Raw genomic sequence first — 24,419 nt, 5'->3', positions numbered from 1 at the left:
ATTCTTGACCTTTTATTCTTCCATATGAATTTTGTTGTTATTTTTTCTAGGTCATTAAAATAGTTTCTTGGGAGTCTGATTGGTATAGCACTAAATAAATAGATTAGTTTGGGGAGTATTGTCATCTTTATTATATTCGCTCGGCCTATCCAAGAGCACTGAATGTCTTTCCAATTATTTAAATCTGATTTTATTTTTGTGGCAAGTGTTTTGTAATTTTTCTCATATAATTCCTGACTTTTCTTTGGTAGATGGATTCCCAAATATTTTATACTCTCAACATTTGTTTGGAATGGAATTTCTCTTTGTATCTCTTGCTGTTGCATTTTGTTAGTGATATATAAAAATGCCGAGGATTTATGTGGATTTATTTTGTATCCTGCCACTTTGCTGAAATTTTGAATTATTTCTAGTAGCTTTTTAGCAGAGTCTTTGGGGTTCTCTAAGTATACCATCATGTCATCTGCCCTTTGAGAATTTTTTGAAATAAAATACCCAAGTTCTGTCTCTGCCTCTGTCTCTGTCTGTCTGTCTGCCTCTCTCTCACTCTCTTGTCAAGACTTTTTTTAAATTGTATTTTTCTCTGGGAAAGTTAATTTATAAAGCCCATGCTCAGGAATCTTGGCACTCAGCACTCTTGACATCCTTTGGGAGAAATTAAGACACTATCCTTTATTCAACAAGATTAGCTACACATGGGCAGAGTTCTACTGGGACATTATTAAAGATCTAAGGAAAGGCATATTGGATTCAATTTGAAAGAATGCTGGATTTAAATTCAAAGGATCCACATTTAAATTGTGATTTTGCTGCTTCCTGATTTTGAAATCCTGTGCAAATCCCCTCCTTTCTCTATTCCTTAGTTTCTTCAGGTGGGAAATGAGGAGGTTTGATTGGATGGCTTAAGTTGTTGTTGGTGGTTGTTGCGGTGCTGGTGGTGGTAGTAGTGATGATGTGTTGTGTTGCATTAGTGCAGATCAGCAAACACTCTGAAATATGTCATGTTAAGTGGTTGTCTGGACTCCTGATCCTTTCTACAACCTTCTTGGATTTGCCTACCCATTACAAAATGTCTAGTGAAGGGACCAAAAACATCCCTGACCTCAGAGCTAGGATACATAATATACTAATAATATACTAGTACTACACAAGGAACTATAAAAATTATAAGAATTATATCAGCAATACTGTAAAATACCTCTCAGTGTCTTTTGTTTTTACTCCATAATTGTAAGGGCCCTTTAAATGGGTGGCACCACAGCGCAACAGGAGATGAGTGGGCCAGAAGTATTCTCAGTGGATATAGGACTGCCCTGTGGGTGGGATCCTGTCCATATTGAGATAGCTTCATAATGGGTGATGGCTCTCTCGCTGGTTGGCTGTGTGTGTGACCTCACAGGCCCTATATAAGACCATTGCAGGCAGCAGTCGCTCTCTTTAACCTGGCTCCCTAATCTCGGGTAGCCAAGCCAAGCTGATGAATAGCCAAGAGGTAAGGAGTTTGGTAGAGAACACATGGGTCTTCAGCCCAGATGTTCACTAGGGAGCTGACAAGTCAGGGCATTATGTGAGTAGGTATAATAAAGGCTTTTAAGATTACACGTGGCTGTTCTTGAGTGTGCTACCGGTTATTAAACTATAGATTCAAGAGATCGTGGCCAGAGACCTTTGAAGGCCTCAGAGGAGGCGAGCCGGGTAGAGTTGACACTGCAAAGGTCAGTGGTCAACGGTACTCTATTGGGCCTTGGGCAGACTAGTAATTGTAACTGCCAGAAGTGCATGTTACACATAATTATTTCCCTTTTATGCCACTCTTCCTCACTAAATCCTTGCTTTTAACAACAAAAAAAAATTAAGCAAAACCAAAGGACACAAAGAGCATACTTTGTAACTTTTATCATATTCTGTGGTATAGGAGAAAGAGTTGGATTTGGGTTTAGAAAGACCTAAATTTAAATCCCCACTAAAATATTTATTGGTTACCACTACTGTACCCCAAAGAGATCAATTGGAAAGGGAAAAAAGGATCTATATGTTCAAAAATATGGCAGGCTTTTTTTTTTTTTGTCATGGCAAAGACTTGGAAATTGAAGGGATGCCATAATTGGGGAATGATTGAATTATTTTATTTGAATGCAATGGAATACTGTTATTCCAAAAGAAATGATGAGTAAATGGATTTCAGGAAAACCTGGAAAAATTTACATGAACTGATGCAAAGCAAAGTGATCAGAACAGGAGAACATTGTTTACAGTAGCAGCATATCTGTGAAATAGTCATCTATGAATGACTTAACTCTTCTCAGCAATACAGTGATCTAAAACAAGTGCAAAAGACTTATGATAGAACTTGCTATCCAATTCCAGAAAAAGAACTGATGAAGTCTGAATGTAATTTGAAACATACTATTTTCATTTTCTTTATTTTTTCATGGTTTTTCCTTTTGTTTTATTTATTCTTTCACAATATGATTAATATAAAAATATGTTTTACATGTTTGATTGCACATATGTAACCAATATCAAATCCTTACCATCTTAGGTTAGAGGGAGAAAATTTGGAATTCAAAATTTTATTTTAAAAATGAATGTTAAAAATTGTATTTTTATATTATTGAAAAATATATCATTTAAAAAGGAAAAATACTTATTGCTAATATCACTGTAAATCATACTAATCCCAGTTTCCTTACTCCTCCTACTTTTAATTTACCCTACATCTATTTTGTCCTCCATGAAGCAAAGGCTAGTTAGATCCTAAGGAGAATAAAAGGTTTATTCTGTGAGCTTCAATTTCACATTATAAAATTATAGTAATGGTATCTACTATACAGGTTTTTGAAAAAAAGATTAAGTGAAATAATATATAAAAAGTGATTTGCCAACCTTATCCTTATCTTCTGTAACTATTACTATTATTATTCTACATCCATAATCTCTATATCTCTTCTGAGAAGAAGGAGGACTGTTTTATTATCAGTTATCCAAAATGAGGGCTATTCATTACAAGAGAAAATAGTTTTATTTTTTATTATTTTCATTGCTTCCATTGTGGGGGTGCATACATTTTTTTTCTCTTTGTTCTATTTTCTTCCATTAGTCATTCTATCTTTCTCTGAGCTCTTCATATTTACCATTTCATACAACCATCTTCTTACAGTACATTAATATTCCATTGCATTCAGATATCATACTTTGCTCAGTTATTTTTCAATTAATAGGTGTCTATTTTGTTTCTAACTTTTTCTACCATAAAGAGCCACAATAAACTCCAATTATAACTAAGTATATAGTTTTCATGTACACTTAATTACATGTACAATGTATAATGCAATTAATTTGGCACTATAGGGAACACAAAAAGACACAAGCATTGATCTCTGTCCTTAAGGGCCATATAGATGGAGAGTCATAAATAAAGATATAATGCCTCCTTTGCAAGTTCCTTGAATAATCTAATGGGTTGATGTTTTCACATTAGTGCACAATGATGTCCCAGTCATAGTTGATACCTTGGAGACCCACAAGCAGTGTTTGCACTATCTCCTCCAAGTGAATTCCAATTGACCTACTTCCAAATTCATCTACCACATTTTTGAGTATTTGTAAAACTCAAGGGACGTTGAAGGCAGCTAAGTAAAATAGTAATTATAATATTGGACTTGGAGTCAGATCTGAATTTGAATACTTCCTCAAATGATTATTCCTCTATAAATGATTTCAACTTTTTTAACCAGAGTTTTCTTCATCTATAAAATGAGAATAGTAATAACACCTCCATTACATTGTTGTGAGGATCATATGAATTAACATATAGATCATATTTTTGAAACTCTTAAAACACTTTATCGATCCTTAAACTTTAATAAGTCATTATTATATGCCAGGTACTATGTTAATATATGCTTAAGCATTCGAGTTCTAAAGAAAGTCAAAAAACACTCTACTTTCAAGTATCTCACAGACTAACGGGAAGACAACATACAAACAACTATAAAAAGGCCTTATGTAGGATAAATCAGAGATAATTAACAAAGAGGAGAGAAAAATCTTCCTATAGAAAATGGGAATTTCTTATATGGAACTTGACAGAATCCAGGGAAGACAATGTAGAGATGAAAAGGAATAGCCTTCCAGGTATGGGGGGACAGTCAGTAAAAATGCCTGTAGTTAGAAGATGGAGTATGTTATTCAAGGATAATCAGTGTCATTAGATCACAGAATATAGAGGGAATATAATCAGAGGCTACAAAGTAAAAGAAAGTTGAAAAGATCAGGAGGGTGAGGTGGGTTATAAATAATGCTTCAAAAAAGAGAATTCTCACTAATGTATTATTGGTGAAGTTGTGAAATGATACAACCATTCTGGAGAGCAATTTAGAACTATACCTAAAGGGCTATCAAACTGTTACCCTTTGATCTAGAAGTGTCTCTACTGGGTCTGTATCCTAAAGAAATCACACAAAAAAAGGAAAAAGGACCCAAATGTGCAAAAATGATTGTAACAGCCCTTTTTGTAGTGCCAAGGAACTGAAAATTGAGTGGGTGTTCATCAGTTGAGAAAGACTGAATAAATTACGGGATATGAATGTAATGGAATATTATTGTTGTATAAGAAATGATAAGTAGGATGATTTCAGAAAAGCCTGGAAAGACTTACTGATGCTAAGTGAAGTGACAAGAACCAAGAGAACATTGTATAAAGCAACAACAAGCTTATGTGATTATCTTCTGTGATGTACTTGACCCTTTTCAATAATTGACTTCAGGTGATTAAAGTCAATTCCAATAGACTAGGGATGAAAAATGCCATCTGCACCCAGAGAGAGAATTATGGAAATTAAATGTGGCTAGAAGCATAGTATTTTCATCTTTTGTTGTTATTTTTCTCGGATTTTTGTTTTCTTTTTCATGTATTTTTCCTTTTAATCTGATTTTTCTTATGCATCATTACAAATATGGAAATATGTTTGGAAGAATTGCACATGTTTAACTCACATCAGATTGCTTGATCTTTTTTTAATTTTATTTATAATATTTTGACATTATATATGCATGAGTAATTTTTTTATAATATTATCCCTTGTATTCATTTTTCCAAATTATCCCCTCCCTCTACTCCCTCCCCTTGATGACAGTCAATCCCATATATTTTACATGTGTTACAATATAACCTAGATACAATATATGTGTGTAAATACTATTTTCTTGTTGTACTTTAAGTTATAGATTCCGAAGGTATAAGTAACCTGGGTAGATAGACAGTAGTTCTAACAGTTTACATGCACTTCCCAGTGTTCCTTCTCTGGGTGTAGTTGTTTCTGTCCATCGTTGATCAACTGGAAGTGAGTTGGATCTTCTTTATGTTGAAGATTTCCACTTCCATCAGAATACCTCTTCATACAGCATTGAAGTGTACAGCGATCTTCTGGTTCTATTCATTTCACTCAGCATCAGTTGATGTAAGTCTCTCCAAGCCTCTCTGTATTCCTCCTGCTGGTCATTTCTTACAGAGCAATAATATTCCATAACATTCACATACCATAATTTACCCAACCATTCTCCAATTGATAGGCATCCATTCATCTTCCTGTTTCTGGCCACTACGAAAAGAGCTGCCACAAACATTTTGGCACATACAGGTCCTTTTCCCCTCCTCAGTATTTCTTTGGGATATAAGCCCAATAGCAGCAATGCTGGATCAAAGGATATGCAAAGTTTGATAACTTTTTGGGCATAATTCCAGATTGCTCCCCAGAATGGCTGGATTCTTTCACAACTCCTCCAACAATGCATCAGTGTCCCAGTTTTCCCACATCCCCTCCAGCATTCATCATTATTTGTTCCTATCTTCTAGCCAATCTGACAGGTGTGTAGTGGTATCTCAGAGTTGTCTTAATTTGCATTTCTCTGATCAGTAGTGATTTGCTTGATCTTTTGGGGAAGGGGGGAAAGGGAAGGAGGGAGAAAAATTTGGAATACAAGGTTTTCCAAAGGTGAATATTGAGAATTATCTTTGCATGTGTTTTAAAAAATATAATACTATTTTTTTAAAAGAGAGAGAATTCTATATCTGATCCCAGAAGTGATAAGAGAACCATTGGAATTTATTGAAGTAGGTGATAGGGTGACACATCTTCTCTTAGGACAATCACCTTGATAGCTGCATAGATGGATGGAGTGAAGGGATAATACATTTGTGTCAGGTAGACCCAATAGCTAACAACTGTAATCATCCAAGTATGAGGTGATGAGGGCCTGAGGAGAAGAGAAGAGGAATATAGGAGAGCTATTACATCCATAAAATTAACAGGACTTGGTAAAAAAAATTAGGCTATTATTATTGTTATCTTTATTATTTTTGTGTGTTTTCTTTTTATTTTCATGGAGCAAAGAAATCATTTTAATTTTAGAGCACTTTAACTTTTAAAGCCTTTCTTTGTGTCTCCATTGCTTATAATCCAGTACCTAGAACCTGGTAAACACTAAACAAATGCTTGTTGTGAATTAGTTCTCCTCTGCCTCGTACAATGCCTTGCTCATCATGAAAATCATTGAATCTTTGAGCTGGTGGGGATTTTAGAGATCATTAATCCTTACATTTTAAAGACTAGGAATAGAATCCAGGTCTTTCAACTTTCAATTCGACATTCGATTTTTCCACAACACAAAAGAACATAGGCAATATTAGCTTCTTTATAAAACACATATTTCTTTGTAATATTTTCTCCTCAGGCAATTCAGAGGATTTTTTTGCAGATAACATCTCATTAACCTTCCATGTCATAATAAAGGAGTAAATATTTACTGAAAGAGAAACTAAGGGACAGATGTGGGAAGTGATTTCTCCCAAGGTAGCATGATAAATAATGAATTTGAAACTTAAATCCAAGTCTCTTGTCCACTACAGGGCCAGTCCCATCTCTCCAATTCAAATTAGTTACTTCAAATCAAAAAAAGGCATAGATAACTGCTTTGTAGTCAGTTCATGTATTTGGCTTTTACCATCTATTATGAATCTATTATGAATCAAGCTATACTTGGCATATCTGTGAAAGAGTGTGTGAAGCTTTCTTGCAGAGCAAAAAAAATAAAAAAGAAAAAGAAAATAGAGGAAAAATAACACCACCCATATTCAAAGATTGTGATATTCTGGGATAACCATATGTGAATAGTGTATCTTCAAAATATTTTATTCTGTTGATATTTAAAAGATCTGAAAATTTTGTTTTCTTTACCAGTGATGCTGGAGAAGGCTAAAGGGCTTATAGTCTTGGCTTTAAAAAAATCCTTACCAGTCAAGTAATTATAACTGAAACTTTACAACACGACATATTCACCTGACCGTATCTTCCAGAGTAAAAGCTAACTGATTCCTTTTTTTGTATCACAACACACACTCATTTCAGCAGAAAAATCACTATTAATAAAAAAAAAATATGGCTAGCTCCCTATCATGGTAGTATCCTGTGAATGAATAACATCAATACAACTAGGGAATTTCTTAGAACTCTCATTTCCTTGTACTGGGTGGTGAAATAGTAGCAGTAAACTTCTATTATAAGAAGGTAATTTAAATAAATATATATATGTATATATATAATGTATGTATATACATGCATACATGTGTTGAATATGCTTATATGCATATGCATACATATATGCATATATACATAGAAAATAATAGTGATAATGGTAGTTAATATTTATGTAGTGGTTACTATGTGCCAGGCAGTGTACTAAGCACTTTACAATTATTATCCTATTTGATTCTCAGCACACCCTTGGGAGGTAGGTGCCATTATTACTCCTGTTTTATAAATGAGGAAATTGAGGCAAATAGAGATTAAGTGATTTGCCTAGGATCACACAGCTAGCAAGTATTGGAGAGTTAAGATTTGAATATAGTTCTCCTGAAGGATTAAAGATAGATTATGAGATAGCTGATAGATAGATAGATAGATAGATAGACAGACAGACAGATAGCTTGCTTGATAGGTAGGTAGATATGTGAAGCATTGTAATCCTGTGGACAGAGACCAAGCATTATAGGGGAAAAACCCCCTATAGATTTAAGTTCTGCCTGAGACATATGCTGCGACTAAGTGACCCTGGCAGTGCTAAGTTGCAAAGTAGGTTTCTTTCTGTAGTGATAGCATTCCCTATGCTAAAAGTATCAAAGGTGTGATTTTAAAAAATATCAAAATATCAATCAGAATTGGAAATAATCTTAAAATCCATCCAATTCAACCCATCACCGAGCAGAGAGCTTCTCCCAAGTGATAAACTAACCTTTGCTTGAAAATCTCCAGTGATAGGGAATTCACTGTTTTAGATTGTTATATCCATATAATGTCTACTACTGTATACCATTTTCTGGAGATAGGAAATCAGACATAAATTCTACATGTAGCATTTACTAGAGACCTCAAAGTTGAATCTAATTACAACTTTTCTAAAAACATTGTGTACTTTTCCAATTATAGAGCAGAACAAGCAACACCACTAGATGGGCATAAACACTAACAAACATTTCCACTGACCACAATAACAACATAGGAGGAGAAAAAAATGTAAGCCCAAACCCTTTGGGGGCCCAGTTACCTTATTCCTCCTCATTTCAATTTGTCCTCATTCTACTCTAGAAACACAAATCCTGTTCTGTTTTCTGGCTCTCCTATTTAATGTGGTAGAAGTTCTGGGGACAAATCAGCAGGGAATCAATTCAGCTCTTTCTACAATGTCTGGCATTGTAGAGATCTCTTGTGTGTGGTAGATGTCTCCATCTTCCCTGTCTTTTGCCTCTAAGCCCTAGTGCCCCATTCTTATGACTATACTAACTCCTGAGTCAGTGTTTTCCACTTTTGGATGGCTTAAAGTCTACAGAGATTTTTAGTCAGAGATAGATTGGACAAGAAGAACTCTGAGGGGAATTCCAAATCTGAGATTCCGAGATTTTAATTAGCTGTGTTGTTGTTGTTGTTGTTGTTGTTGTTGTTGTTGTTTTAATTTGCCAACAATCCTCTAAATTGCCAAGTCTTTTTTTACTTGAAATAGTATCAATATTCATTTTTGGGGTGCATATGGTTTTCAAGGAGGACTAGTTCTTCTGGTGTGAGAGCTGATGACCCTGTTTCAGAGCTACTCATGTACCTCCCTGGCACTCAACTCTCATCTGTAGCTCCAAGAAACTGTAGCATGCACAGTGGTCACTCCAGTCAAACTGTTTGGGGAACCAATGGGTCTCAAACCCATCAATGAGTTAGGGAGCTGTCTACCCCAAGTATGTGAATATTTCCCATAGCAGAATTGGTAGATGAGAACAATTTGTTCCAACACTCATAAAGGCAGCTAAAGTAGGTGCTGTGGAGTGCTGAGAGCTGGGTCAGGCATCCAAGTCACCAAGGTTATCCACTGCATCCCAGGCCTTCACCAGTCCTGTTGACTGTACTATACTTGAGTGATTCAGAGATTCAGATTGATGATTCTGTACTACTCTGTTTCACTTACCTCCAATTCATGCATATATCAAGACATCATCCTGTGATGTCATTGGTCCCCTTCAAAAATGAAAGAACAACAGCAGTATGCAACTTTCTCATCTTGTATTTGTATAGTTCTTTTAAAAATTGAACTATAAGATTTTTATTTGTTGTCAGTAAGATCATCTTATTAGTTCCATCCCATCATTCCATTTCTGTAATGTAGATCTTTTTTGAATATCAGCTATATCGTCCAATATATATTAGCTATCTCTGCTCACAAATTTGATAAAGATTCCACAAAAAATTATATACTTCATGATACTTCCCATCCCCAAATTAACACAATAATAGCTGAAGTCTACTTCAGCTTCAATCCAACTCAGTTAAGAAAAAGTTAGTGGAATTGTTGGGATAGTAATTGCATATCTGAACCTCCACTTTTGTAGCATTTCTATATCAGGCCACAGGGAAATAATCATCATTTTTTTCATTTTTCACATATTTTCACACATTTTCACAGCCTAGAAAAAGCTTCACAAAGGCAAGTAGCACCAAACACGACCCTGAATCGACATTTTAGATATAATTAGAGGAAATTTTGGGTTTTTATTTTTTTAAGTCTAAGTTCAATTAGTACCCTCTAAATTTTAGTTCCCAGGACAAACCCCTGATTGCCTAGATATGGCTCTGCACAACCAAGTAAGATGACGATGTGAATTAAAAGCAAAGAATTTAAATTAAAATAGAATTGCAAGGTAATAAGAATTTAGTCAAGTATAAAATACTCCCAGCACCAATTACCAACTGGCTGCCACTCTTAGGATTTTCCCAGGGATTTCCCAATTAAACACTTTAGCCTCCCCCACACAGTGAGAGGGACATATTATTCTGCTCATGGAAAACTAATAAGGACATTTCCTCTATTTGCAATTTTAGGAATGCTGGTGATATGACATAGCACCTAAAGAACATCATTGAGATCATTGTTAACTTCTCTTAGAAAAGCAGTTTCAGGCTAAGGCAATTGATTTCAGTCTGAGATGTGTTGATTTATCCCATTGCTTCTCTTACTTCTGTTGCTCATTATAACCATGGCATAGCTTGGCATAGTTGCATTTTCCCTCCCCTCTCTCATCTCTCCTACACCAGCCAGTCCTGTTAAATTGTTTACCTTGAATTAATGCCAATCTAATTAGAGTACTACATGTTTCACCTATGGAACTCATGCAGAGATTCCTGGGAATTGCAATCCAACTTTCTTCATTGAGCAAAGATCTCTTGGTCTCAAGCACTATTGGACCCATATCCAGATATACTGACTTTTATTGGTATAATCTAAAGACATGCAAGCACATAGAGATCTAAGTTATTTCAGAACTTCAACATGTCCAAAATGGAATTCATTTATTATCTTTCTATAAAAACCCAGACTTTGTCCAAAATTCCATATCTCTGTGGAGGGCATCATCCTTCCAGTCATTCAAGTCTAACCTCACAGTTATGCTTCTCTGTGTCTCTGTCTCTTTGTCTCTCTGTCTATCTGTCTCTGTCTCTCTGAATCCTCTCTCTCTCTGTCTCCTCTCTCTCTTTTTCTCCTCTGTGTGTGTCTCTCTCTGTCTTTCTGTCTCTGTCTCACTCTGTCTTTCGGCGTCCCTGTTTCTTACTCTCCCTCTTTCTCTCTGTCTCTCTCTTTCATCCTCGATACTCTTTCTCTAGCCAGTTGTTGTTATATCGATTTTTCTTCCTCAATACCTCTTGGTCTCATTCCTAGCCTCCTTCAAAGCTCAGTTCAGGATGCTATTTCCTTTAGGAACTTATGATATTCTTAATTGATAATACTCTCTTTCTCTCCCTCTCTCTCTTCAAATTTGTAGTGTCTAGATGCATCTATTTACATTTCACATGCCCTCCAAAAGAATTAAAAAATAGTCTCTTGTCAGTTCCCAAGGCCTATTTTTGAATGCCTAATACTCATGTGCTTTGAATATAATAGGTGTTTAATCAATGCTTGTTGGATTGGATTCTAAAAATATATTTTTCTATTTTAAAAATGATCCACTATTGTATACCTTTAAATGGAAAGCTCCTTTACATAATTAAAATGTAATAATAATACTGTAAAATTTCTACTATACCTAATTCTTGCACAATACCAGAGAAGTTTGCCTTTCTTCTCCAACTCATTTTACATATGAGGAATTGAAGCAAACATGGTTAAGTGATTTGCCTAGGGTCCCACAGCTAGTAAGTGTCTGAGACTGGATTTTAATTCTGGTCCTCTTGACTTCAAGGCTAATGTTCTATTGGCAACTATACCAATAACTGCCATTCCTGGATAACTTCCAAGGTTCCTTCCAGCTCTAATTCTATGCTACTATAACAAGGAAAAAAGGTAATATTGCATTGACTTCTGAAGTGCAAATTCCTAAATTAAGATTAAAATTCATAACTTTATATAATCATATTCCAGCAAAGAATCATTCTTGGAGTTATTTGTAAACTTTAAGGTTTGCAAAGTTTTTTTACACATATCTCATTTGATAGATATCATTTGAGAGCTCTTTCAAAATTATGGGAAATGGGTGCTGTTATTGTCTCTATTTTACAGTTTGGTAAACTGAGTTTCACGACTCATGAACATTGTCCATGGTCACATAACTAGTGTGTGACCTAAATAGCTGGGCTAGATTTAAACTTAGATTTTCCTGACTCCAAATTCATTGTCTCTCCATTATGCCATCCAGCTCTCCTTAGTATCTAAAGAATTGTAGTGCTAGAAAAGAGACCTAAGATTCACATAAAAATAGCTAATTCAAAACTGCTTACCATTACTACCTTTTAACTGTCATCAAAACAGAGCAAAATAAATAGTCCTGCTTTGGAGGGTTAAAGTTTACAGTCTCTTTTTCCCTATTTTTTACCATCTGATGCATCATTTGCTTTCTTGATGTTTTTTTTTTTCATAATATGCAGTAAAAATCATCTAGTCCATCGGAAAGTAAACTTCCTCTTGTAGTTCCTGTGAAAACAAAATAAATCCTGGACATGGGAGTTTTGCATTTTTAAGACTTTCCATGTAATTTATTGAAAATATTTCTTTGTGGTCAAGTTTTAAAGACTAATTAAGCACTAACTTTTCCCTTTAAAATAACCAATATGATGTCTATCCATCTCTTGGTTATCACATTAAAAACCCATGGATTGCTAATCCTCCAAATCTGTGCCTTTTCATAAATTCCTATTTAAAGTTTGGTTTGAAGTTTATTTTTGCATTTATTGTGGGATACTGATGCACTACAGGGAAAAAAAGTATAAAACACAAGCTGTCTCTTATTTTTTTCTGGTGATAAAATGCTCAATTAAAATGAGGTTATGTTGCTTGCCCATGACACCCTGAGCTGATATTGTATTGTTCAGAATAGTAAAAGTCAGCCGAAATATTTTCACATACATCTGTTTTATTAGTAGGTGCTAATTAAACATGCATCTTGTAGAGTGACTTTACATAAGATCATTTTGCAGTTTCCTGTGCTATTTATTTAACACTTTTGGATCTGCAGGTCACAGATCCTACTATAAACTCTTCTCTTAAAATTGTTAATGAAAAATCAAGTCACCCTAACAGTTTCCACCCCTACACCTCCATCCCCCAGCTCTTCCACAAAGCTGGTCTTTAAGTTTCCCAGAGAGGTTTTTTTTTTTTTTTTTTTTAATTTTAAATCAGAGCTGTAACTTTATTGGTAATGTGCACTGGTGCTTTAAGCACATGGCAGACTTACAGGCAAATACAAATGTCCCAATTTTTAAATGAGTTCTCTTAATTGATTGCTAAGAGTCCTTCATGTAAGTACTACATTTATCTTGTCTAGGCAAATGACCATCCATATGGCTCTTGGGGTCAATATGGACATACAAGTAAGTATAATTCTGTAGATAGGGATGTGTGAGTTTCCTGAGGTGACTTGTATCTCTGACTTTGCTCATCAGTCATTTATAGAACCCACTAGATCAACTATAAAATGATTCTATTTGTTTAATTTGGCTCATTGAGCTCATTGTCTTTTGCAACTGGAAAAATAAAATTAAAGCCCAAAAAGTGTCCTAAAAATGCACTCAATTATCCCTTCTATGCATAGCATCTCATGATCATGACATTAGAAAGTCAGAGCAAAAAAGAGACATTAAGGCTATCTAATCAAATTTAATTATTTCACTGATAAGAAAACTGAGGACATAAGTGTTGATCAGTCAGTTAATAAATATTTACTAAGTACCTACTTTGTGCTTCATAGTGTTTTAAAAAAAAAAAAAAAGCCTGGGAATACAAAGGCAAAAGATAGTCTCTGTTCCCCAGAAGCTCATATTCTAATGAAGGAGACAACAGAAAAACTACTCACAAACACGCTATGTGCAAGGTAATCTAGAAATTTTCAACAGATTTCTTTCATAATATGATATGTAGAAATGTGTTTTCATGACTACATATTAATAACCTATATTAAATTGTTTGACTTATCAATGAAGGGTGAAAATTTGAAACTCAAAATTTGGAGAAAAAAAAGAATGTTAAAATTGTTTTTACATGTAATTGGGGAAATAAAATTAACATGTTTAAGAGAAAATTTAACATGTTTAAAAGAAAATTTTAGCAGCAAGCACTAAAATTAAATAGGATCAAGAATTAGCTTTTTTTTTTATAGAAGGTAGACTATTACCTGAGACATTAAGGAATGCAGTAGGCAGAGATGATAAAAGAGAGCATTCCAGGTGTTGGACACAATCAGTAAACATGACAGTAAACATGTTAAGAGATGGAACATCATATTAAAAGAATAGCAAGGAGGACAGTATTACTGGATTACAGTGTATATGAGATGAGAGGGGAGGAGAAAGATGTGTCAAATGTAGGAAAACTGGAGAGGTGAGGAGTGGGACCAAACAGAGGACTGACATTTGATTCTATAGGTGATAGGGAGTTTATTGAATAGGGGTTGTCATAGGCAGCCCTGAGCTTTAGGAAAAACACTTTAACAACTGAATGAAGAGTGGACTAAATAAAGTGAGTAGAAATTTACGGTAGGCACACCAACCAGCTATTTCAATAGCCCATGTTTGACTTGATGAATGCCTCTACCAAGATGGCAGCAGTGTCCGAGAAGAGAAGGCAGGCAGTGTATTAAAGAGTTATTATTAAGGTAAAATTTAAAAAAGCTTTGCTAACAGATTTTATATGAGGGACAAATGAGAAGCAGATTCTAAAATGTCTTGCTTACAGTCACACAGGAATTAAGTGACAGATCTAAGATTTTAATCCAGATCCTCTGATTTTAAAATATGTTTATTATATTATCTGTTATATACCTGTCTGAATAAATAAGTCAAATTTGGTTCTCTTCATCACAAAATCACTGGAACTGGTCTGAATAATCTCCCAATTATTTTATTGATAAAGAAATGAGATTCAGAAAAAAAAATTAAGTGATTTGGCCAAATTTGACTTCACAAAGTAATAGTTCTGACAGAATAGCATTAGAAAGAACTAAAGCACAAAATGACCTGAATATAACAATGAAAGTTTTTTTTAAAGTTTGTTTTTTAAGTAATGAAATAGAGAAAAATTAGAGGAAAATATTGAATGTCTGAGATAATGAATGATGGTGTGAAGGTTAAGCACAACTTTTGTTTAGTTTTTCTTTCAAAACAAATGATCTTTAGACTGAGAAGACCAGAGTGAAAATGGCTAAAAAGAATCTTGGGTTCCTTGATAAATAAATATAAGGGTACCTAACTTCTTTCACTAAACTAAGATGACTAATCTTGAATGAATTACATTCAAGAGTACTGAAAAATTGGCAAAAGGGACTGCTGAGAGGCTTTGAGTAATTTTTGAAAGATCTTGGTGAATAGGAAAAGTATCATAAGATTGAAGAAAGGCAAATAAATATTCTCCAAATTTTCAAAAATAGCATGAGGATAGATTTTGCAAACCTTTAAGCTTGATGTCTATTTCCAGCAAAATTCTAAAACACTTGATCATAAAGATAACTTCTAAGCATTTAGAAAGGAAAGCTCTGATCACTAAAACCCAGCATATTTTTATCAAGTACCATATGCTAAGTATTGAGGATACAAAAAGAAGCAAAGACAGTATGTACCCTCAAGTAGTTCATAATCTAGTAGCAGTTACCTTGAAAGTTATTATGAAAGCAAATAGATTTTTTAAGTGCTTAGTACAATATCTGGCACATAGTAGGGAGTATATAAATGCTTATAATCAGCTCTTTTTATGGTGGCAAGAAATTGGAAATTGAGTGAATTCCCATCAATTGGGAAATGACTGAATAAACTGTAGTATTTGAATGTAATGGAATACTACTGTTCTATAAGAAATAATGAGCAGGGTGATTTCAGAAAAGTCTTGAAAGACTTGCTTGAACTGATGCTGAGTGAAGTGAGCAGGAATAGGACATTGAACAAAGTAACAGCAAGATTATGTGATCAACTTTGATAGATTTGGCTCTTCTCAGCATTAGTCTTGGGATGGAAAATGCCATTCATATCCAGAGAAGGAACTATGGAGACTGATTGTGGAAGGAAGCACACTATTTTCACTACCTTTTCTTTCTCATGGGTTTTCCCTTTTGTGCTGATTTTTCTTTCACAATATGACTAATATGGACAGAATGTAGAAGAGAGTTGGCATGTCTTTTTTTCAGCTAGTGTGACTTAGAAAAGGGAGAGAGAGAGATCAGAAGCCAGCAGAGATACCAGGATCTAGTTATTTCAAAAGTTAGTTTTTTTTTTTTTGTTTTTTTGTTTTTTAATGGAGGAGATTTGGGCATGTTTATAACAATAGGAAATAAGTCAGAAGAAAAAGAGATTAAATATAGTGGGGACTGACAGGAAGAGAAAAATAATGGGGTTATCTACAGGTGAAAATTAAAGGGAATAGAATAATCCATATCATCATACATCGACTGCCTCCTACCTCTATTCTAGCAGGCTCCTTTTCTCCTAATAATGAATTATTCCAGAATCTCTATTTTGGGGAAGAACCTTGAACAACCATCCTTAACTCTCAGGATTTAGCTGCCAGGCCTCAGTTACTGTCTGACTCTATTCCTATTCAGTCCCATCTCCCATTGGTGAGCTCTTCCCATAACCTTGATTTGGAGAAAGGATCCAAATCAGCCATCCTTCTTTATCTGGGGTTGGCTATTATGTCCTTATAAGGGGTATCTTCTCTCCTTCCTCTGCTTTTAGCCCCTGCTTTTATATTATCTTCCCCATTAAAGCATAAGCTCCTAAAGGACAAAGAGTCTTTCTTTCTTTTTTTGCTTCTATATGTGTCCTCAGTATTTAATTGTCTCGAAATTGCCAAATCCAATGATCTTTTCCTCAATTTTCATTCTCCTTGACCTCTCTGCAGTCTTTGATCACTATCTCCTACTTGATAATCTCTTCTCTCTAGGTTTCTGGGACACCATTTTTTCCCTAGCTTTTACCTATATGACTACTCCTCGGTCTTCTTTGTTAGATATTCAGTTGTTTTTCAGTTGCTTCTGGCTCTTCATGTCCCCTTTTGGGAGTTTTCTTGGCAAAGATACTGGAATTATTTATCATTTTATTCTCTGGCTCATTTTACAGATGAGGAAACTGAGACAAATAGAGTTAAGTGATTTGCCCAGAGTCACACAGCTAGTGATTAGATTTGAATCCAAGTCTTCCTGATTCGAGGCCCAATGTTCTAGCTACTGCACTATATAATGGATGTGCTATTAAATGTTGGTTTGATGAGCTGACTAAAAATCCAAACAAGCTGAAGATTAGTTGGATATTTAGACAATACTCTATTTGTCAAAGTAGTCCTAAAGAGGTATGGCTACAAGTCTCTCCAGTGTAATATGGTGAAAAGGTCTAACAAAAATAGATTATAGACTGGATTCTGGCTCAAAAACCATAGCAAAAACATCTACAACTGGACCAATGAGAAGAACTCCAAGATCTAGATAGCCAGATAAATGTACTAACCTCATAAATTTCTGAGCAAGAACCATATGGAGTTCAGGCAGTTTATAAAAGGGTAGCAAGGTCAGTTTATTCATGCAAATATCATCTCTTCATCTTCTCACATTTAATTCCTTGTGTTCCCTATAAACAAGAGGTGGAGAGGGAAAACATCGTTTCTGAGTAACCCACTAAAGTAGATATGTCTGCCTGTCAAAGAGATGTTTTATACTGTATAAACCTATTTCTGGAATCTTCAAGTTTGGTTTAGAAAGAGTGTGTTGTATTGCCACAGCAGGCTTCTGCATCTCTGAAAGCCAAAGTCTGTAACCTTCTGGGTAGTTGATGGTGCCAAAGGCAATAGCTATTTCCTGGTAGATCAAGCCTAGAGAATATAGACAAGTAAAAGAAGGTCATCAGGGAACCAAAACTGGAACATGGGATCAGGAAAGACAGGACACTAAATAAAGAATGAAGTGGCTAAAAATTAGAAACAGTCCTTTTTAATACTTCCCAGCATACATCATCCCTAGAAAACATATATATGTATGTGTGTGTGTGTGTATATATATATATATATATATATAATTGTTTCTCCATCTTAATTTGTCATAATCAGCAAGCTTCCTCTGTATAAGAGAAGGGTGGACTGCTGGGTTGGTTCATTTACAGAGGCAGCACCCGATCATTTCCCAGGGATTGGTTGCCAATCCTTGCCTGAAGTAACAATTTACTGAATGGAAAGGAAAAGTGCTACATCAAAGCTGAGTTTGATCAGGTCTGAATGAACTGGTCACTTGTAGCAGTTTTTTCCTTTTTAAGGACCAAATTCTAAGGCATTCTATCCTCCAAGCATGTAAATCAGAATTTTTTTTTAAATTAAAGTGGCTCTAGTCTTAGAATAGCAAATTGTATTTTTAAGGACAAACAGCAACAATGTTTAACTTTAAGGCTCTAAGGACAGTTTCTTTTCCCAAAGAGTTTATTGAGATGATATTAGAAGAAACAGTGTATTTATTTAAATACATAGTTAGATGCATTTTCCTTTGTTCTTTCAACAGGTTAGTAATTACAGGAGCAGTAATTAGCCTTGACGGAGAGTACACAAAACAATAAATGGATACTGTGTGCAGTGGTGGGGGATATGCGGTGCCAGGCTTATTATTTTCAGTCAGAGCTAATTATCCTTATTATACTGCGTGACTCTTTTTTCTTGAATTATGAGTGGGAAATTGCTGAATAGATTTTTTTTTCAAAGTGCCCTGAACCATGGAGAGAAATGAAAATCACAAACAATGAAAAGCTTGTTAGACAATGAGAGTGATCATCTATTAGGGATGCTGAAGAAATTTCCCTTCTTATCTCTAGTTATAGAAATGTAAAGTGCCTATCAAAAAATAATCAGGTTTGCCCAGGAAATGACAGGAGTGCAGAAGCCTGACAGATATAACCCTCAGGACAACAGCAGGAGCTAGCATTGGGAGGCTCACATTTGTGTGTGTGTGTGTGTGTGTGTGTGTGTGTGTGTGTGTGTGTGTGTGTGTGTGTTGTATAATAAAGTTCACAGCAATAAAGTATCTAGAATTTTTAATGCATAGGGTATATAGCCCCTAAGGAAAGAAATCTGAGGGCAGTCAGGGATCTAGAACTTCACAAACCAAACCCACAGTGGGAGACCAACCCTGTAGACTTCTGACAAACCCAAATGTCAACCATGAAGAATATCCTATAAAAGCACCTCAATTTTGCATTTAACTGCTATGCAGCTTTTTTTCTTTATTTTTTCTTTCCATCCTCTCCTTTCCATCTTTAAAAAGAAAATCCTTCTCCATTCTTCTCTCCCCCCCACCTAGACTGTAATGAAGCATGTAAGCTAAATTCATACAGATGGTGTGACACTTTTATAAGCTCAGTACTGAAATGTGGTCCGAAATTTTCCTAGTGTCCCCTGTGCTTCTATCTCTGCAACAGATGCATTTAAATGTTAGCAATGTATTTGTGGAGTGTGATACAAGTAGAGTCAAGGAGAGAAGCCTGCAGGACCCAAGGAAGAGCTTGAGTCTGAACTGGGTTAAAATGATTAGGACTGATGAATGAGGACTGGGAGTGCTTGGTTTCTGTGGTTACTGCCAGTAAACCACATAAAAACTAGCTTTATCTGCCTCTCTAGTTAAAAGTCTGTTTTGTAACCAAGATGTTAAATCAACTCATCCACCGAGAAATAAAGACATTTCTGAACAATTTGGCCTAGAGACATTAGCACTGCCACAACACATCTACCAAAGCACTTCTAGCCAATTGGTGGATCCTCGGGTTTCTTTGTGGGTGGGACACAGGAGCCAACCAGAGGTTTGGGGAGAGGCTGAGTCTCTTTTAAAGACATAGTGTGCCTCTGGAAAGTAACACCATCTAAGAATCAAATTTGCTTCTCAGAGTAATACATGAGTCATCCCCTTTTTAAAAATAAAAACATGGCAGCATTTACACGATTCATTCAGATTTACTAAAAGATTCTTGGACAGAGAATAGCGTTCCCTTGTGTGGACTTTGAAATGTCAGCCCAGTTAAGAAAGGCCATAATGATGCCAGTGTCCCCACATTGGCATTTTACTCCAAAGCAGGCATTCATACATGATAGTGGGGATAATATGAAACTAGTGATTATGAACAAGTCAAATAAGGCATGCACTATGAATAAAAACACTTCAGAGAAGATGAGGCTTCATAAACTGAAGGAAAAACTGTGATGTTTTAAGTGGAATAAAATCTCATCCCAAGGTCATGATTCCATAAATTAGATATGTCATGAGTCAAATTATGTTCTCTCAAGATAGTTTTGTAGAATAAGAACCTAATATAAATAATATTGATATACCCAGAAAGTTGAACATCCTAATTTTCCCTGGTACTCAAAAACTTTCTGATCTTTTTTAAACTCACATTTTCATATTTATATGGTATTTGAGTTTTTAAAAAACTACTTTAAATAATATTTTCTTTCAATTTTATGTTAAAACAATTTTAACATTCTTTTTTAAAACTTCTAAGTTTTTTTTTATTTTTTAAAAATTCTCTCTCTCCTCTTTCCACCTCCCTGAAACAGTAAGCAATCTGATGTAGATTTTATATGTACTATCATGCAAAACATATTTCCATGTTAGTCATTTTATGGTAGAAAACTTAAACTAAAAAAAAGAAAGAAAATGAAAATAAAAAATAGTATGTTTCAGTCACTATTCAGACTCCATCAGTTCTTTCTTTGGAGACAGATAGCATTTTTCATCATAAATCCTTTGGAATTCTCTTAGATTATTTATAATGCTCAGAATAGCTAAGTCATTCACAATTGCTGATCATTCAATATTGCTGTTATTATGTACACTGTTCTGGTTCTGCTCTCTTTACATCAGTTCATGTAAATCTTTCCAACAAAAATCCTCTTTTCTTAATGAAAAACTGACCTGACACCCCTTAACAGTTTTAAATTACTCCAGTGCTAAATGATATACAATTCTTGAAAATTCTGTGATTCCATTACCATACGGAGTTCCTGGTATGGTAAGGAAGATTGAAACCTTCTATACTTGAGGCATAATAGATAAATAGGTACCCACAGAAGTTTAGCAGTTTGCCCAAATTCACATATTTTGTAAGAAACAAAAGCAGATTTCAACTCAGGATATTGTGATAGAAGCCCTCTTCTCTATCTATGGTGTCTTATTCCCTTAATAATATAAACATTACAAAAGCAATAATAGGTAGCATTTATATAATGCCTTAAGATTTATGATGCACTTTACATATTTTAACTTGTTTGATTTTTTACTACAACCTTGTAGCTCTGTGCCATTATTAATCTCATTTTACAGATGTGAAAATTAAGATCAAGTGATTTGCCCAGGTCCACAGTGCTCTCTAAGTATCTTTAAAATGGGATTTAGATTCAGATTGTCATCCTGACAAGTCTAGTATTCTACTTGCTAAATCAGCAGGCTGCCTTATATGATAAACTTGTAGAATTTTAAATGAAAATATTTCAACATTATTATGCCTAAGTGTAATAGTTATTCAAGCTATTGCATCCCAATACAAAAAAAAATAATCTTTTGATTTTTTTTTTCTGCTATAAAATCTTTAGTTCTTGTATAGCCACCAAAAATTGTGCCACAGACCAGCATTGTCTATCTATGGCTAATGAAGAGTTAGAGAAGTGTAAATTAATTCTATATCTATAATCTATTTATACTGTTCATATAACATTTATAATATATTTTATATATGTTTGTATATAATTTGGGGGTGGTATAAAGAATGAGACCAGATGTGATTTCATTGGTATAGGAAATTTTCTGTAAGGAAGCTCATTTTAGCAAGGCAGATAGGCTTCTGCAACTTATCACATTAGAGAGTTTTGTGGGGAACTGAGAGGATAAGTGACTTAACCTGGATAACACAACCTGTATCCTCTCAGAGAAAGGACTCGAAATAAGGTTATCCTTAGTTTAATCCTCTGTACCAGTGATGTCAAACTCAAATGAAATTGGATCCTGTAGACTATATATTGACTTAAAAAACTATAAATTAGCATTACCTATGTTGTGTTCTTTTTTATTTATTTTGTTAAATGTTTCCTGATAATATTTTAATCTGGTTTCCTTAGCACTCTGGAGTCTACATGCAGTTCCTATGAGGAGCATTTTTGCAAGCTATAAACTATAGGAGGATAGACTCCACATCTCATCTAAACTCAGTATCTTTCCTAGCCCATCACATAGTAGATGCCAATAAATGTTTACTGGATTACACTAAATGCTCCTATTGAAAAATGTCTGACTAATTTTGCAACTCCAATTTAATATATACACATAAAATGCTCATTGTGGTCATTGAAGCCCAGAGTGATATGAATTTATGTTGTAAAGTTGATAATATACTGTCACATTATGTAAATGTAGTAACATTCCCTGAATTATAATATAAATCAATTATAAAATGTAAGCACATCCTCAGAATTATAATCTTAATTGATTGCATAATATTACATATGAAATCCCACTTTTAGGTAAACTAGGCAAAGGGTGGTATGACCAAGTTTTCTGCTTCCTACAGTAAAGAGTTCATAGTCTAGAGGCTGGAATCTCTACATGTTCTTTGACCAACTCTTGAAGGTGTCTCAGTTGTCAGACATAACTAATAGATAGAGTACCTCCTAGAGAATATTCAACACTTTGGAGCTCAGATTTTTCTGATTATAAGGGTAATCCTTTGTGTCACTCATTGACTATTACTAGCTATAATCATGTTGAAATCTCTCTGCAACTGTATCTGAAAATCTAAAAAATGTTCTACTTAGGTTGATAGGGCTTCTCAGAAGAATAACTCCTGACATGATTAGATTTTTTAAAAATAGTTGAAATTTAAGGCTAAGTCTTCCCAGGTTTTTTTGGTCTTCCTGCTCATATTTTCTTACAGCACAAAAATATTTCATCAAAATCATGCCACAGTTTGTTCATCCATTCTCCAACTACTGAGTATCTCCTCAATTTCTAATTCTTTGCCACAACAAAAAGAGCTGCTATGAATATTTTTTGTACAAATAGGTCATTTAATCTCCCCTTTTGTTTTATCTTTTTAGGATTAAAAACTTAATAATGATATTGTTAAATCAAAGAGTATGCTCAGTTTAATAGACTGTTTAAAATTTGTCTCCAGAATAATAGGACCAACACATAATTCCACCAACAAGCCTTGAATCTTTCTTAATATGTCCTGGTATTTCCAGTGAGATTCTGGGTAAGGGTATGAAGTAGCAGACATGGCTCCTTTCCTAAAGATTTAAGCAATCTAACATTTCCTTTTCTTGAAAGGATAATTATATGTATTCTGTATAAATTAATCAAATAAATAACAATATAAAATGGAATTAAGATGGTATTTACAAATATGATCTAAATGCTCTGTCCTTAGAAGAGATGTCACATTGTAAGAGATAGGGGAAGAACAGAACAAAAACTATATCTGTTTCTTCCTTTTCTCAACCTTGCCAAACTGGATCTTCAATTCCCCTTAATCATAATATATATTTTGATATTGATGAGCTTTCACATTTATACATATAGTTTAAAACAATAGCTAGCATTTATATAGTGCCTTATGGTTTATAAAGTACTTTACAAATATTCTAACTTTTTATCATCATAACAACCCTGGGTGGTAGGTACTATTATTATTGTTTCCATTTTTCAGATGAGGAAACTGAGTCAGATAAAGATTAAGTGACTAGGTCATGTGGTTAATAAGCATATATGTGTGTATCTATACATAATCTGCATATGTATATCTATATAGTCTTCTATGACTATGAAAATAATGTATAATTCAAATATATGGGTGTTGTCCAGGGTATCTATGAGTATTTTTGCAATGTGTGTATGTAGATATGTGAATGTATGTTTGTGTGTGTATATAGATAGATAGATAGATAGATAGATAGATGTGTGTATGCATATATATGTAAATTTATGTATATTTGTATGTATATATATGTATATGTTTATCACTTAGACGTTTTCCTTAGACTGTCCCTGTGAAGCACATTCTACAAGTATAATTACCCCTATATTATAGCTGAGGAAGTATTGGCTTTAATTGGTTGTTAGGTAACTTGTCAAAAGTCTTATATGCAAAGTAACAGTGAGATCTAAGACTTCAACCCAGATCATCTGACTGATTTGAAGACTCTTTCTTCAATATTATAGCCACCAAAATGAAGTAAGGATACTCAATTTTCAACCCCAGATCTGCTCATTTCTAGCTCTGTTATCTTGAATAAGTCACCTCTTTTCTCTGGAAATCGTTCCTTTATGTGCAAAATGAAGGTCCTTGAGAAAATATTTCCTAAGTTTTTTTTTCCAATTTCTAAATACC

The 24,419-nt window shown here is 34.4% G+C and overlaps 1 long non-coding RNA gene across 3 annotated transcripts in view; it reads right to left on the bottom strand.

Moving 5' to 3' along the window:
* Window positions 1-5,166: 5,166 nt before the first annotated feature.
* The window catches only part of LOC141545305 (uncharacterized), a 156,674-nt gene continuing 137,421 nt past the window's right edge, over window positions 5,167-24,419 (bottom strand). For all 3 annotated transcript variants that reach the window (XR_012482981.1, XR_012482985.1, XR_012482987.1), the window contains one exon: window positions 5,167-6,258. This is a non-coding gene — a long non-coding RNA (uncharacterized LOC141545305). The remainder of the gene's footprint in view (window positions 6,259-24,419) is intronic.

Source organism: Sminthopsis crassicaudata, chromosome 1, assembly GCF_048593235.1.
Source record: "Sminthopsis crassicaudata isolate SCR6 chromosome 1, ASM4859323v1, whole genome shotgun sequence".
NCBI lineage: Eukaryota > Metazoa > Chordata > Mammalia > Dasyuromorphia > Dasyuridae > Sminthopsis > Sminthopsis crassicaudata.
The sequence above is the reverse complement of the archived record's forward strand: the minus strand, read 5'-3'. Positions and strand labels throughout refer to the sequence as shown.